General features: G+C 37.8%; 1 long non-coding RNA gene across 2 annotated transcripts in view; it reads left to right on the top strand.

Moving 5' to 3' along the window:
• LOC138144435 (uncharacterized) overlaps nucleotides 1-15,403 on the top strand; it is a 206,829-nt gene that overhangs the window by 54,506 nt on the left and 136,920 nt on the right. The gene's annotated exons all lie outside the window — the stretch shown is intronic.

Genomic DNA, 15,403 nt, shown 5'->3' with positions numbered 1-15,403 from the left:
ATTGGGAAATAAGTTATATAGGCACTGGGGCATAGAGATCCATTTGCCCTACTGGAAAAGTCTTAGGGAGTATGGGAGAAGATATGGGAGAGAGCAGATTGGAGGAGGGGATAGCCTGTGGGACTGCTATTTTGGGGTAGTGGGCAGGGGAAAAATGGGGAGAAAATTTGTAACTCAAAATCTTGTGGAAATGAATGATGTAAATCAGAAGTTCATAAAGCATTTGAAAAAAAGAACCTACTATGAAGTTTTCATAAAATAAAAATAAGATAATTTGAAAAAAATGGAAAAGCAGCTAAGTTTGTGGGTGAATGAGATGATGGTCAACCCCCAGGGCCTCACCTCCAAGGCATTTTGAGCCTGGAGTATAAAGGGTGATTAGAGATGGCAAGTCACTCCTTTCCTTTTTTTTTTTTTTTTTTACCTTCCAGGTTCTTCTCACGTGCTGCCCCTGCCCCTAAAAATCCTGTTCATGTTACCTCTCCTTTCTTCTGCATTTCATGAGCCATTTTATGATTTCTGTGTTAACAAAAGTGCATGTTATCAGAATTAATGTTTTGTTATAAAAAAATTATCTGCAGAAAAGTGTATTTTCAGCCATCATTAATGAAAGATTATAGTTTTTTTGGTGGCTGAAGGAACGTAACTTTCTATTTCCCATAGGTTCAATGTATTGTCATTCCTGTTTTTGACTTTTGCCATTTTCTAGGAACATTACTCCTGAGAAAATTGAAAATTGACTGTAAAAATTTCTCAAAATGACACTTAAATGCCTTTAATTTGACACCATCATCAATAACAACAGTAGAAGCAAGTGGCAGCAGTCATAATAGTTCTAGTGGCAATAACCAGGGCATACATTGCTTTGGGGTTTACAAAATGCTTTACATAGCTTCTCATTTGGTCCTGATGACAACTCTGTGAGAGAGGTGCTATTACAATTCTATTTTATAGATGAAGCAGCAAGCTGAGAGTTCTTAATTGACTTGTCAAGGGTTGCACACCTATTAATTACTCCTTGGCTTCTATCTACCTTCTCATACTTATTTCACATTATTTCATCCCTTGTCCTTCATGAGCTACTATCTAATCTAGGGCCTCTGTTTGGTCAACATTATGTCAACAATGTAGTGGGCCAGTGACCTTGAGAAGGGAGCTTCTTTCAGATATCTGTCTATCATAATGAGGGAGTATATTAGAGCAATCTGGTAGCCCTGGGGAAGAATGGTGAAGGTATATTGGACTCCTTTGTAGGTGAAAAAGAGACTGCTCTTGAGTAGTCTTAACTACAGGTATAGAGAAACAGGGATTGGTGAGATTGATACCCCCATAGAATTTACCCTGGGTCTTGATTACCTGATCTACAACATTGGAAACTGTAATGGTAGGCATGGTGACTTTGTTCAATACTCTGTTATCCACTATAAATTGCAAGGTGCCCTCTGCCTTCCTATCAGATATACAGGATTATTTAAGGAGTTAATATAAGAAAATAGTCTAGCTTCCTTCATCTCCATCACTAGAAAATTTGTTTTTATTCCCTAATGGGAACATAATATTGTTTGATGTTACTTACATTTAATCATTCAAGTATCTCTAAGGGTTTTCATCTGACCCTGTAACATGGATAGAAATTCCTGAAAGGGTTTATTAAGATAGTGACTTCCAAGGGTTTACAATATACCTTTCCCACATGGTTTCTCCTCTGTGGCATTTCCTGTGTGATGCAAATGGGATAGGGGTCTTAGAATTTCCCTCAGGGGAGGTGGAGCCAAGATAGCAGAGAAAAGTCAGGGACTCATCTGAGCTCTCCCCCAAACCCCTGTAAACATTTTAAATAATTCCTCAAAAATTCTAAAGTGGAAGAACCCATAAAAGGATGGAGGGAGATGATTTTCCATCCCAAGCTACTTAGAAAGTTTGCAGGAAATGTCTGTTGTAATAGAGTGAGAATGGAATGCAGTGAAGGCTGCATCAACACAGACCAAGTTTCAGCAAACCAAGAGCAGGCCTTGGGAGTTACTGAATCAGTGGTGTCCATGGCAGTTTCTGGACCTCTCAGCCCCCAGATGCTAAGGGAGTCAGATAACTGATCAGAAGGAGAGTACAGGGGTCCCTTTGCTGGTACTGTGGGCAGGACTGTTACATTGTGCATACATGGATCTGGGTTGCAGTCCTGGGTGGAAATCCTGGGGCAAGGAGGAGACTAGCAGAGTAGAGCTTGTGGCAGCAGAGAAGCTGGGACCCTGGTTAAAGTCCAGGGTGGAAAAGAGTTCTTGTGGTTGCTCACAGACCAGTGCACAGTACAGGAGAGTAGTAAACACACCTTTCCCTAGATTATACCAGTTTGGAAGAACTGAAAACTTACAGGTCTCCAGAATTACCTTTGAAAACAGCTATGCAAAAAATCTGAAGCTTGAGATGGTACCCCCTCACACTCTAGAAGCAGAACCCCACTTTAGTATATAGTTAAAAATCAAGAAATAGACTGGAAAATGAGCAAACAGCAGAAAAAGATAATTACTATAGAAAGTTACTGTGGTGACAGGAAAGATCAAAACACAAACTCAAAAGAAGACAACAAAATCAAAATGCCTACATCCAATGACTCAAAGAAAAGTAGAAATTGACCCTAGGCCATGGAAGAGCTCAAAAAGGATTTTAAAATCAAATAAGAGGGGTAGAGGAAAAGTTGGGAAGAGAAATTATAGTGATGCAAGAAAATAATGAAAAAGAGTCAACAGTCTGGTAAAGGAGGTATAAAAAATACTGAAGAAAACACTTCAAAAACCGTCTAGGTCAAATGGTAAAAGAGACTCAAAAATCCAATGAAGAGAAGGATGCCTTAAAAAGTAGAATTAGACAAATGGAAAAAAGCTACAAAAGCCCATGGAAGAAAACGATTCCTCAAAAATTAGAATTGGGTAAGTGGGAGCTAATAACTTTGTGTGAAATCAAGAAGGAATAAAACACAATCAAAAGAATGAAAAAAATAGAAGACAATGTGAAATATTTCACAGGAGAAACAACTGAATCAGAAAACAGATACAGGAAAGATAATTTAACAATTATTGGACTACCTGAAAGCCATGATGAAAAAAAAGAGGAAGAAGAAGAGCCTACACATCATCTTTCAAGAAATTATCAAGGAAAACTGCCCTGATATTCTAGAATGGAGTTTAAAGTAGAGCACCTCCTGAAGGATATTCTCAAATAAAAACTTCAAGAAATATTATAGTCAAATTCCAGAGCTCCCAGGTCAAGGAGAAAATATTGCAAGCAGTCAAAAAAGAAATAATTTTAATATCATGGAACCACAATCAGGATAACACAAGATTTATCAACTTCTACATTAAAGGTTCAGAGGACACGGAATACGAGATTCTAGAGGGCAAAAGACTTAGGATTACAACTGAAAATCACTTACTCAGCAAAACTGAGTACAGTCCTTCTGGGGAAAAAGAGATATTCAACGAAATAGAAGATTTCCAAGCATTCCTGTGAAAAGACCACAGTTGAAAAGAAAACACTTTCAAATACAAGACAAAGGAAGCATAAAATGGTAAACAGGAAAGAGAAATCATAAAAGATTTAATAAGGTTAAACTGTTTATATTGCTACATGGGAAAATGATACTCATAATTTCTAAAAACCTTTCCATCATTAGGGTGGTTAGAAGGAGCATACATGGATACAGTGCACAGTTGTGAACTGAATATGATAGGACGATTATCTAAAAAAATTAAATTAAGGGGTAAGAAATAAGAATGCACTGGGAGAAGAGGAAAGGAAGAGATAGAATGGGGTAAATCACCTGATATAGAAGAGATATAGTGGAGCAGAAGATGGGGGAAGAATTGGCTCAAGGAAGGAATAACATACATATGCAATTGGGTGTAAAAATCTATCTTACCATACAGGAAAGTAGGAGGGGAAGAAGATAAGAAAAGGGGTTGCTGATAGAAGGAAGGGCAGATTGGGGGAGGTAAAAGTCAGAAGCAAACACTTTTAAGAATGCACAAGGTGGGAGGCAGGCCCAGAAGGTGCAGCCAGCAGACACAGAGGCAGGCCAAGAAGGGGCCTGATCAAATCGCAGGGGGGGGGGGGGGGGGGGGGCAAATCGTCCCACCAACCACAAGAGCCACTACCAGGCCTATTACCAAAGGTCTGGGACTGGAAAGAGCAAGGTAATAAGCAAATACAGGGGCCCCTGTCCTGTACAGCAAATAATCCTGGGGCTAACACGTCACAGACCAGAAATTAAGAAAAAAAAAAAGCCCCTATCAGGACCTCCAAAGACCAGGATGACAGAGTGAACCTCACCTGCTCCAAATCCCAACTCTGACCCTGAAAACATAGTAACTCTTGCCCCAGGGCAAAACCCTCTACAGTAAAGGCTTGGGATCCCTAGAGGAAGGGTGTGGCTAGGGCCCTGCCTCAAAATGGGTAGAAAACAGAGTACAAAGACAGAGTCTGGAGTCCTACTATCCTCAGAGGGGGGAACCAAACTCAGAGGGAGTCAATGTGGACTGCACATGCACAGCTGAAACATCAACAGGCAATGGGTCCCAAGCAGAGAAGGTGCCTAGATGACATCAAAAGGAACTTTGAAAACCAAATGAGAGAGATAGAAGACAAAATGAATAATTCTTTCAAAACCAAAATAGCAGAATTAGAAACATTATAATGAAGAAAACATCTCTCTAAAAAGAAAAGTGTATGATATGGAAAAGGAGCTCCAAAAATTAAGCAAGGAAAATGATTTGCTAAAACCTAGAATCAACCAAATTGAAACAAATAACTCTATGAGGAACCAAGAATTAGTCAAACAAAACAACAAGAATGAAAAATTAGAAAAAGAGGTAAAATACCTCAAAGAAAAAAATAACTGACCTGGAAAACAGATCCAGGAGAGAGAATCTGAGAATCATAGGCCTACCAGAAAATCATGATGAAAAAATGAGCCTGGACAACATTCTCCAAGAGTTCATTAAGGAAAAGTGCCCTGAGATACTCGAAATTGAGGGTAAAATAGAAATCGAGAGAGTCCACCGGAGACCTGCTGAAAGAGATCCCAAACTGAAAAGTCCTCCAAATGTTGTGGCCAAACTCCAGAACTGCCAGATAAAAGAGAAAATACTTCAAGTACCCAGAAAGAAACAATTCACATATCAAGGGTCCACAGTGAGGATCGCACAAGATTTGGCAGCCTCTACACTGAAAGATCAGAGGCAGTGGAATACAATTTTCCCGAAGGCAAAAGAGCTCGGGTTACAACCAAGGATCACATACCCAGCGAGTCTGAGCATATTCTTCCAGGCAAAGAGATGGTCATTCAAAGATATAACAGATATCCAGATCTTCTTGATAAAAAAGTCAGAACTCAATGGAAAATTCAACCTATAATTATGAGATGCAACAGTGACATAGAAAGGTAAACAAGGAAAACAAACACACAACCTGCTATTTGATAAGAGCAAACTGCTTATAGACAAGTAGAGGGTATGAGTATAAAATACACAAAATGATGATAAAAAAAATCTTATTAAGGGCTGCAAAGGGACTGCAATGGAAGAAAGGGAATGAATGAAGTGGAAAAGGGTAAATTGTGCCACACAAAGAGGCATAAAAACTGTATAGCAGAGGAAAAGAAGGGAGGGAGATGGGAATCATATGAGATTTTCCCTCATTTGTTCTGGTGCAAGGAGGGAATAACAACCAGTTAAGCATGGGAATCTATGGAGAAGAAATGCAAAAAGTATCATTTTTAGAGGGAAAGAGGGGAGGGAGGAGAGCTTCGCATGAGATTTGTTCCTGTCACTCTTGGAGAGAAGAAGAAATAACATACTTCATTAAGTATAAAAATATCCCATAGGCAGTAGGAGGAGAAAAGGTCTACAAAAGGGGAGGGAGATGGTTAGTAGGGAGGGAAGAAGTAAGGAGAAAGGAGAGGAAAAGGGAGGGGGGCTAATAAGGGAATAGTGAGGGAGGTGGTGGTTAAAAGGAAAACTATTAAGGGGGGAAGGGAGAAGGGTAGAAAATATGAACACTAACAGGGTGTAGCAGCAAGCACCCCAAGTGCGTCCTCAGGGTTTGCTGCCCATACAGGTTCTTGGATCTGCTTTGTTAAAGGAAAGCAACTCAAAATGGGTTAACAAGCTTACTTTAATCAGTCAGACATATATCATTTACCTTGTTCAGGAGAAAAGGTCAGCACCCTGAACCTCAAAGTATACAGGCATAATTATCAAGACAGAAACATCAAGTAGACAGATTTCCAAACTGTCCAACCATTACATCCATACCCAGTCAACATCTGGGTTTCCACATTCTGGGTTTTTCAAAGCCGGGGGACTCTCAACATCGGCTTCCCAGAATTCAGATCAAATCACAGAACACTTCTCAAAGTGAGTCCCAAAACAAAGCTACACATCAGGGCTTATATAGCCTTCTCCTGGCTCAGAGAATGTAACAACCTTATTGACCCACTGGCCAATCAAAAAGTATCTACTGAAAAACAAGCCTCCCTCCCCAGGCTTCTGGTGCACTTTAGCCTAGGGGCAGGGAAGATCTTTAAAATTTACATTCGCATTACACAGGGGCAGGAATAGGATGGAGGGAAAGAAAGAGATAACAATCATAACTGTAAATGTGAATTGAATGAACTCTCCCATAAAACTGAGATGGATAGCACAATGGATTAGAAATCATAATCCTACAATATGCTGTTTACAAGAAACACATCTGGAAAAGAGGGATACACACAGGGTAAAGGTAAAAGGCTGGAGTAAAATATATCATGCCTCAGCTAAAGTAAAAAAAAAAGCAGGGGTAGCAATCATTATCTCAGATAAAGCAAAAGCAAAAATTGACCTAATTAAAAGAGATAAGGAAGAAAACTATATCCTCTTAAAAGGCACCATCGAGAATGAAGCAATATCATTACTTAACACATATGCACCAAGTGGTATAGCTTCCAAATTCCTAGAGGACAAGGTAAAGGAATTAGAGGAAGAAATATTATACTAGTCAGAGACCTTAATCTCCCCTTCTCTGAACTTGATAAATCTAACCTCAAAATTAACAAGAAAGAAGTTAAAGAGCTGAACAGGATTTTAGAGGGGATAGGTATGATAGATCTCTGGAGAAAACTGAATGGGGATAAAAAGGAATATACTTTCTTCTCACCAATTCATGGCACATGCTCAAAAACTGACCATGTTCTAGGGCATAAAAACCTCACAATTCTATGCAGTAAAGCAGAAATACTAAATGCATCCTTCTCAGATCATAATGCAATAAAAATCACATGGAATAAAGGGCCATGGAAAGACAGATTAAAAAGTAGTTGGAAATTAAACAATTTAATCCTAAAGAATGAGTGGGTCAAACAAGAAATTATAGAAACAATCAGTAATTTCATTCAAGAGAATGGTAATAATGAGACAGCATGCCAAAATTTGTGGGAGGAATTAAAGGAAATTCTTAGGGGAAGTTTTATATCCCTGAGTGTATACATGATTAAATTAGAGAAAAAGGAGGTCAACGAATTGGGCATGCAATTGAAAAACCTAGAAAAAGAACAAATTCAAAATCCCCAATTAAATACTAAATTAAAATTTTGAAAACCAAAGGAGAGATTAATAAAACTGAAATTAAGAAAAGTATTGAATTAATAAATAAAACTAAGAGCTGGTTTTATGAAAAAACCAACAAAATTGATAGACCCTTAGTCAATATGATAAAAAAAGGAAGAAGAAAACCAAATTATGAGTATCAAAAATGAAAAGGGGGAATCTACCTCCAATGAAGAGGAAATCAAAATAATAATTAGGAATTATTTTTCCCAATTTTATGCACATAAATTTGACAATCTTAGGGAAATGGATGAATATTTACAAAAATACAAGTTGCCCAGATTAACTGAAGATGAAGTAAATTACTTGAATAACCCCATCTCAGAAAAATAAATTGAACAAGCCATCAGTCAACTCGCTAGGAAATAATCTCCAGGGCCAGATGGATTTACTAGTGAATTCTATCAATTTAAAGACCAATTGATTCCAATGCTCTACCAAATATTTGGGAAAATTAGTGAAAGAGTCCTACTAAATTCTTTTTATGACCCAAATATGGTACTGATACCTAAATCAGGAAGAGATAAAACAGAGAAAGAAAATTATAGACCAATCTCCCTCATGAATATAGTTGCAAAAATTCTAAATAAAATACTACCAGAAAGACTACAGCAACTGATCTCAAGAATAATACACTTGGATCAGGTAGGATTTATTCCAGTTATTAAAGGATGGTTTAATAATAGGAAAACCATCAGTACAATTGATCATATCAACAATAAAACTAGCAGAAAACACATAATCATCTCAATAGATTCAGAAAAGGCTTTTGACAAAATACAACATCCTTTCTTATTAAAAACATTAGAAAGTATAGGAATAAATGGAGCCTTCCTTAAAATAATAGGTAGCATCTATTTAAAACCATCAGCAAATATTATATGTAATGGGGAGAATCTAGAAGCATTTCCCATAAGATCAGGGGTGAAACAAGGGTGTCCACTATCACCCCTCTTATGCAATCTGGTCCTAGAAATGTTAGCAGTAGCAATTAGAGAAGAAAAAGAAATCAAAGGAATTAAGTTAGGCAAAGAAGAGACCAAGCTATCACTCTTTGCAGATGATATGATGATATACTTAGAGAATGCTAGAGAATCAAGTAAAAAACAACTTGAGACAATAAATAAATTTGGCAAAGTTGCAGGATATAAAATAAACCCACACAAATCCTCGACATTCCTATGTATTTCCAATGAAATTCAACAGCACGACATAGAAAGAGAAATCCCATTTAAATTTACTGCAGACCTTATAAAATAATTGGGAATCTACCTGCCAAAAGAAACCCAGGACCTATATGACCACAACTACAAAACACTTATCACACAAATAAACTCAGATCTGACTAATTGGAAAAATATCAATTGCTCATGACTGGGTTGAGCTAATATAATAAAACTGATAATTTTACCTAAATTAAATTATATATTTAGTGCCATACCAATTAATTTACCAAAAAACTACTTTATAGAGCTAGAAAAAAATAGTAACAAAATTCATTTGGAAGAATAAACAATACAGAATATCAAGGGAATTAATGAAAAGAAATGGTAGGGAAGGTGGACTAGCTTTACCAGATTTCAATCTGTATTATAAGGCAGCAGTCATCAAAACTACTTGGTAGTGACTGAGGAATAGAGGAGTGAATCAATGGAATAGATTAGGCACACGAGATTCAGAAGTCAACGACTATAGTAATCTATTGTTTGATAAACCCCCAGATGCCGATTTTTGGTATAAGAACTCACTATTTGATAAAAAAAAAAAAACTGCTGAGAAAACTGGAATATAGTATGGCAGAAACTGGGCATAGACCATTATCTAACATAATATACCAAAATCAAGTCTAAATGGGTTCATGATCTAGGTATAAAGGTTGATAATGTAAGCAGTCTCATAAAACAAGGAATAGTTTACCTGTCAGACTTGTGGAGAGGGAAAGACTTTATGACTAAACAAGAATTAGAGAACATTATAGAATGTAAAATGGATAATTTTGACTACATGAAATTGAAAAGCTTCTGTACAAACAAAGCCAATGTAACCAAGATTAAGAGGGAGGTGGGAAATTGGGAAAGAATCTTTACAATTTATGTCTCTGACAAAAGACTCATTTCTAAAATATACAGAGAATTGAGTGAAATTTATAAGAATACAAGTCATTCCCCAATTGATAAATGGTCAAAGGATATGAACAATTTTCAGAGAAAGAAACTATCACTATTGATTAGAGAAATGAAAATCAAAACAACTCTGAGGTACCACATATCACCAGTCAGATTGGCTAAGATGACAAAACAGGAAAATGACAAATGCTGGAGAGGATGTGGGCAAATTGGAACACCAATGCATTGCTGATGGAGTTGTGAACCGACCCTTTCTGGAGAGCAATCTGGAATTATTCCCAAAGGGCTATAAATACATTCATATCCTTTTACCCAGCAATACCACTCCTAGGTTATATCCCAAAGAGATCATAGAAGTGGGAGGAAGACTCATATATACAAAAATGTTTATGGCAGCTCTTTTTGTGGTGGCAAAGAATTGGATATTAAGGGGGTGTCAATCCCTTGGGGAATGGCTGAGCAAGTTGTGGTATATGCATGTTATGGAATACTATTGTGCTATAAGAAATGAGGAGCAGATGGTCCTCATATTTACCTGGAGAGCTTATGCAAACTGATGCTGAGTAAGAAGGGTAGAACCAGGAGAAATTTATACACAATTATAGATACAACGTATGTTTGATGATCAACTTTGATAGACTGGACTCTTCCCAGCAATGCAATGATATAAGTCAATCTCAAAAGACTCATGATGAAGAGAAATATGTGCATCCATTGAAAGAACTAGAAAGAACTGAGTTTGTATCCAGGTGGAAGCAAAATACCTGATATTTTTCCTTCTCTTGTTTGGTTTTATGTCCTCTTTACCATTTTTCATTCCAGCTGATGCAATCCATCTTTATAACCTGACTAATGTATAATGTGAAAGTATTTACAGATCCTACACTTGACTATATGCCACCATGGGGGGGAGGGAGGGGGACAAAATGTGAAACTCAAGGAATTGTGGAATTGAATCTTGTAAACTAAAAGTAAACAAACAAATTTATTAAAAAAGATTAAAAAAAGAATGTACAAGGTTAAAGGAGAGATAGTAGGATAAACAGGAGTGAAATAAGATGGAGGGAAATACATGGTAATAATTTCTGTAAAAAAAATTTACAGTAAGTTTCTCTGATAAACACTTCATTTTTGGGGGGGAGTCAAGATGGAGGAGTAGAAACAGGACATCCAAACAGCTCTGGTTCCCACCTCCTCTAATTCATGTAAAAAAATGACTCTAGATAAACTTTGGAGCTACGGAACCCACAAAATGTCACAGAAAAGCTAACCTTCCCCTGAGGACAGCTCAGCAGGCTGGCAGGAAGTGGCCAGTACAGAGCTCTGGGAGCCAAGACCAGCCCTGAGATAGCCAAAGGTTTTAGCCTCAAGGTTGCCTGACCTAGTAACTGTGGCTGTTTCTAGAATTATCAACCCATAGATGCTAAGAACAAAATGAGATGTTAGTGCAGTGAGGACTTTGGGACTTGGGAATTTGGGAGTATGATCTGGCCTTTACCCCCATAGCAAGAAGCAACTGAGCCTTCATGGCCTTGCAGCTAGCTGCTTACCTCATGACTTCTTCAGAGCTCCTTGTCTGCAGATTGTATGGGGTCTAAGTGACGACCAGTCTGTGTGGTAGTAGCTCTTGCTTTAACCTGCTTGGATCTGGAGCACTGTCTAGGGTGGAGGTCCTTGGGTGCATGAGCAGTCTGCCAGAGCAAGTGGAAGTTTCAGAGAGGGCACCCAAGTAATAGCTCCAGCAGCTGAGAAAACCCCAGCATTTGGGATAAAGCTCCCATTTCTGCTAGCAGAGTTCTACTGTGGCAAAAGGCTCAAAAGTCAAGTAATTGAGTGGCAACATGAGCAAGCAAAGGAAGCAAAGCAAACAAAGCATTCCAACATTAGACTCTTATTTTGGGGACAAAAAGTATCAAACCATGGAGCAGGAGGAAGGCTGTGAAGTCAGAAATCCTTCACCAAAAGCTTCCAAGAAAAATATGAGCTGGTTACAGACTATAGAGGAGCTTAAGAAGGATTTTGAAAATCATATAAGAGAAGTGGAGGAAAAATTGGGAAGAGCAATGAGAACAATGTAAGAAAATTATGAAGTGAGAGTCAACAACCTGACTGAAGAAAATATCACCTTAAAAATAGACTAACTCAGATGGCAAAAGAGGCTCAAAAAGGCAATGAGGAAAAGAATGCCTTAAAAAGCTGAATTTGCCAGATGGAAAAAGAATCTCAAAAGCTCACTGAAGAAAATCATTCCTTCAGAAAGAGATTGGAGCAAATGGAAGCTGGTGACTTTATGAGAAATCAAGATACTATTAAACAGATCTAAGCAAATGAAAAAATAGAAGACTTCATTTCTCAAATATATAGAAAACTAAGTCAAATTTATAGAAATAAGAGTCATTCCTCAATTGATAAATGGTCAAAGGATATGAAGAGGTAGTTTTCAGAGAAGGTAATCAAAACTGTTGATATTCATATGAAAAATGCTCTAAATCAGTACTGATAATAGAAATGTGAATTAAAATAGCTCTGAGCTACCACCACATACCTATCAGATTGGCTAATATGGTAGAAAAGGAAAATGCCAAACATTGGAGAAGATGTAGGAAAATCAAAACCCTAATGCACTGTTGGTGCAGTTCTATACTGATTCAACCATTCTGGAGATCAATTTGGAACTATGCCCAAAAGATTATAAAACCATGCATACTCTTTGACTAAGCAATACCACTACAAGGTCTTCAAAGAGATTAAAAAAACAAAAAGAAAAATGACCTATATGTACACAAATCTTTATAGTAGCTTTTAGTGGTGGCAAATAATTGGAAACTGAGGGGATGTCTATCAATTGGGAAATGGCTGAACAAGTTGTTGTATATGATTGTGATGGAATAATATTGTGTTATAAAAAAAGATGAGCAGGATATTGTCAGAAAAACCTACAAAAACTTAAATGAACTGATACAAAGTGAAATGAGCTAGATCTAGGAGAACATTGTACAAAGAGTAATATTGTATTATTGTCTACTGTGAATAAATTATCTATTCTCAGCAATACAATTATCTAAGACAGTTCTGAAGAACTTAAGGTGAAAAGTACTGTCCATCTCCAGAGAAAGAACTGTTGGAGCCTGAATGCAGATAGAAGATACTTTTTCTTTACCTTCTTTATTTTTCTTTTTTTTTTTGTCTGTGTTTTCTTTCACATAATCACTTACCTGGAAATGTGTTTTGCATGACTACACACGTATAATCTATGTTAAATTGCCTTCTTAGTGTGGGGAAGGAAGAGAAGGAAGGAGAAAATTTGTAGTTCAAAATTTGAAAAAAAAAAGAATGTTAAAATAGTCTTTGCATGTAATTAGGGAAAAATAAGATATTAAAATTAAAAAAAAAAACAGAAAAAAAGAAGTTCCCTCAGGCTTGGGTGGGGATTATGGGTCCCTACTTCTCTGTTGCTGAATTTCCAGGTATAGCATTACTACTGCTTTCCTGACTTGGCCATCAGTTGCTGTATTATTAAACACATTTTTGAGAAGCCATACCCAAAGCTCCCTCCAGGTGATGGTGGCATTGCACTCTGCCCACTTATCAGGGAAGCAGGCTCTGTGACATCTCTCCATTCCAGAACACCTTTTTATGCTGACAGTAGTATCCATCCGAGTCACAACTGCCCCCATAACTTTTTCAGATTTTACTAGGTGGTCAGCCCACATATAGCTAAAATCTGTAGCCCCTGATCAAAAAGTGTGGCAGGCCGAGGATGAGGGGGAATGGATGGCATAAAGCCAATGTATCAAACACATTTTCTTTAGGAACTTTGTCCCCCTCTGTTGGACATCTTCACTGGGGAACCTGTTATGACAGGAATTCTTCTTTATGCAGCCAAGTTCAAGCAACTCCCCATCTTAGCCACCTACAAAGGGTCAGAGCATTAAAATTTAACTGACTGCAAAAGTCTTCAAACTGCTCCTCCAGCAATGAAACTGAGCTGCAGAAAACAGAAAACATTTTTGCACTAGATCATCCTCGTGAACTGTTTTTCCAATGACTCATTGATTTTCTTTCTGAACTTCTCATGAAACCACCCCAAACTCCCTGATGGTGAAAGCCTTCCTATTCCCTTTTCCCTTGTTGTTCATCCATGATTCTTCGTGACTCCATTTTTTGGGTTTTCTTGGCAAAGATACCAGAGTGGTTGACCATCTCCTTTTCATCTTACAGATGAGGAAACTGAGACAAGCAGGATTAAGTGACTTGCCCAGAATCATATAGCTAGTAAGTGTCTAAGATTTCATTTGAACTCAGGTCTTCTTGACTCCAGGTCTAACACTGTGCCACGTAGTTGTCCTGTCCTTTAAACAAGTTGGTCACAAAATGTGGTAGCTCAAGGATGAGGGAAGGGTGGTAGTGCATAAATCTAATGTATTAAATACAATTCCTTAAGGAACTTTGTCCACTCTGTTGCACATCTCCATCAGGGAACTTGTCATGATAGAAATTTAATCTTTATGGGGCCAAGTTCGATTGACTCCCTATCTCAATCTTATGTAAGTAAATCATTTTCTTCCTGGGAGCAATTAATAGAAAATTCTATTGGAATTAATTCTAATAGAATTAATTAAAATTCTATGGAAGTAATCCACCCTTATTCTGTGTCAATTCACTGACATTCTCTTATGCCTGGAATTCTCTTCTTGCTTCTTCCATCTTTAACCCTCAAAATATTCCTTTATATGCCAGCTAAAATCCCCCCTTCTACAGCAAACCTTTCCCAATCCGCTGCATATTACTGCCTTCCCTCTGTTAACTGTGTCTGATTTATTCTCTATGTAGCTTATTTCCACATAGTTGTACATCCCTTTCCTCAAGGGAAGAAACTGCCTTTTGCCTTTCTTTGTATCTCTGGCACTTAGCACAATGCCTGCACATAATAGGCACGAAACAAATGCTTATTAACTGATTGGTTCTAGAACTTCTAGGTCTGCTGCATCACAATGAGACTGCAATTAGGGCCTCTTGGTTGCAGAGCCTGTGATGGGCTCCTGGTTGCCATCTTTTAGTTCCCTTCCCTTATCAGGAGAGATCTTTTCACTTGTGGCCAAGAGTTGGTCCCTTGGCTCCCCTTCAACTTTCATTGTGTTGTCCCAAAAAACCAAGCTCTTTGTCTTCAGTTGCTAAATGCACTGGTCCAGTTCATTTTTAGTTTTGTTACTCTGGCAAGCCAACTTCTATAGGAGGGCCAAAAACAGCCAGAGAATTCTGAATTTGGAGATTTTCTCTACCTTTCTGGGCAACTTCCTTCAGCCCCCACTGAGCTGGTCATTCACTATGATTGGCAGCCTGCACCCTGTCCAACTGAGAGGCCGCCATACAAGATCAGCAGGGCTTTTGCCACTTGAAAGCATGCAGGGTTCCACTATTTGATCACCTCACACTTTGTATTTACAGTGCCTTTCTTCCAACTAAACCACACTGCCAGCTACAAGACCATTTCATCTCCTCCCAATTAATTACCAACCCTACTTGTTTATGTCCATACTTTATTTTACAAATGAAACTGGAAAGTCATTGAGAGTCAGGAACTATTTCTGACTTTATATTTTTTGGATGTATCATCATCTTATTTATATAATAGATATA

The sequence above is a fragment of the Petaurus breviceps genome, unplaced genomic scaffold (assembly GCF_028583685.1).
Source record: "Petaurus breviceps papuanus isolate PSGF00001 unplaced genomic scaffold, PetGlider_PUasm1.0 90700, whole genome shotgun sequence".
NCBI classification, from domain to species: domain Eukaryota; kingdom Metazoa; phylum Chordata; class Mammalia; order Diprotodontia; family Petauridae; genus Petaurus; species Petaurus breviceps.
Note: the sequence above shows the minus strand (reverse complement) of the source record. Positions and strands in the feature narration are given on the sequence as shown.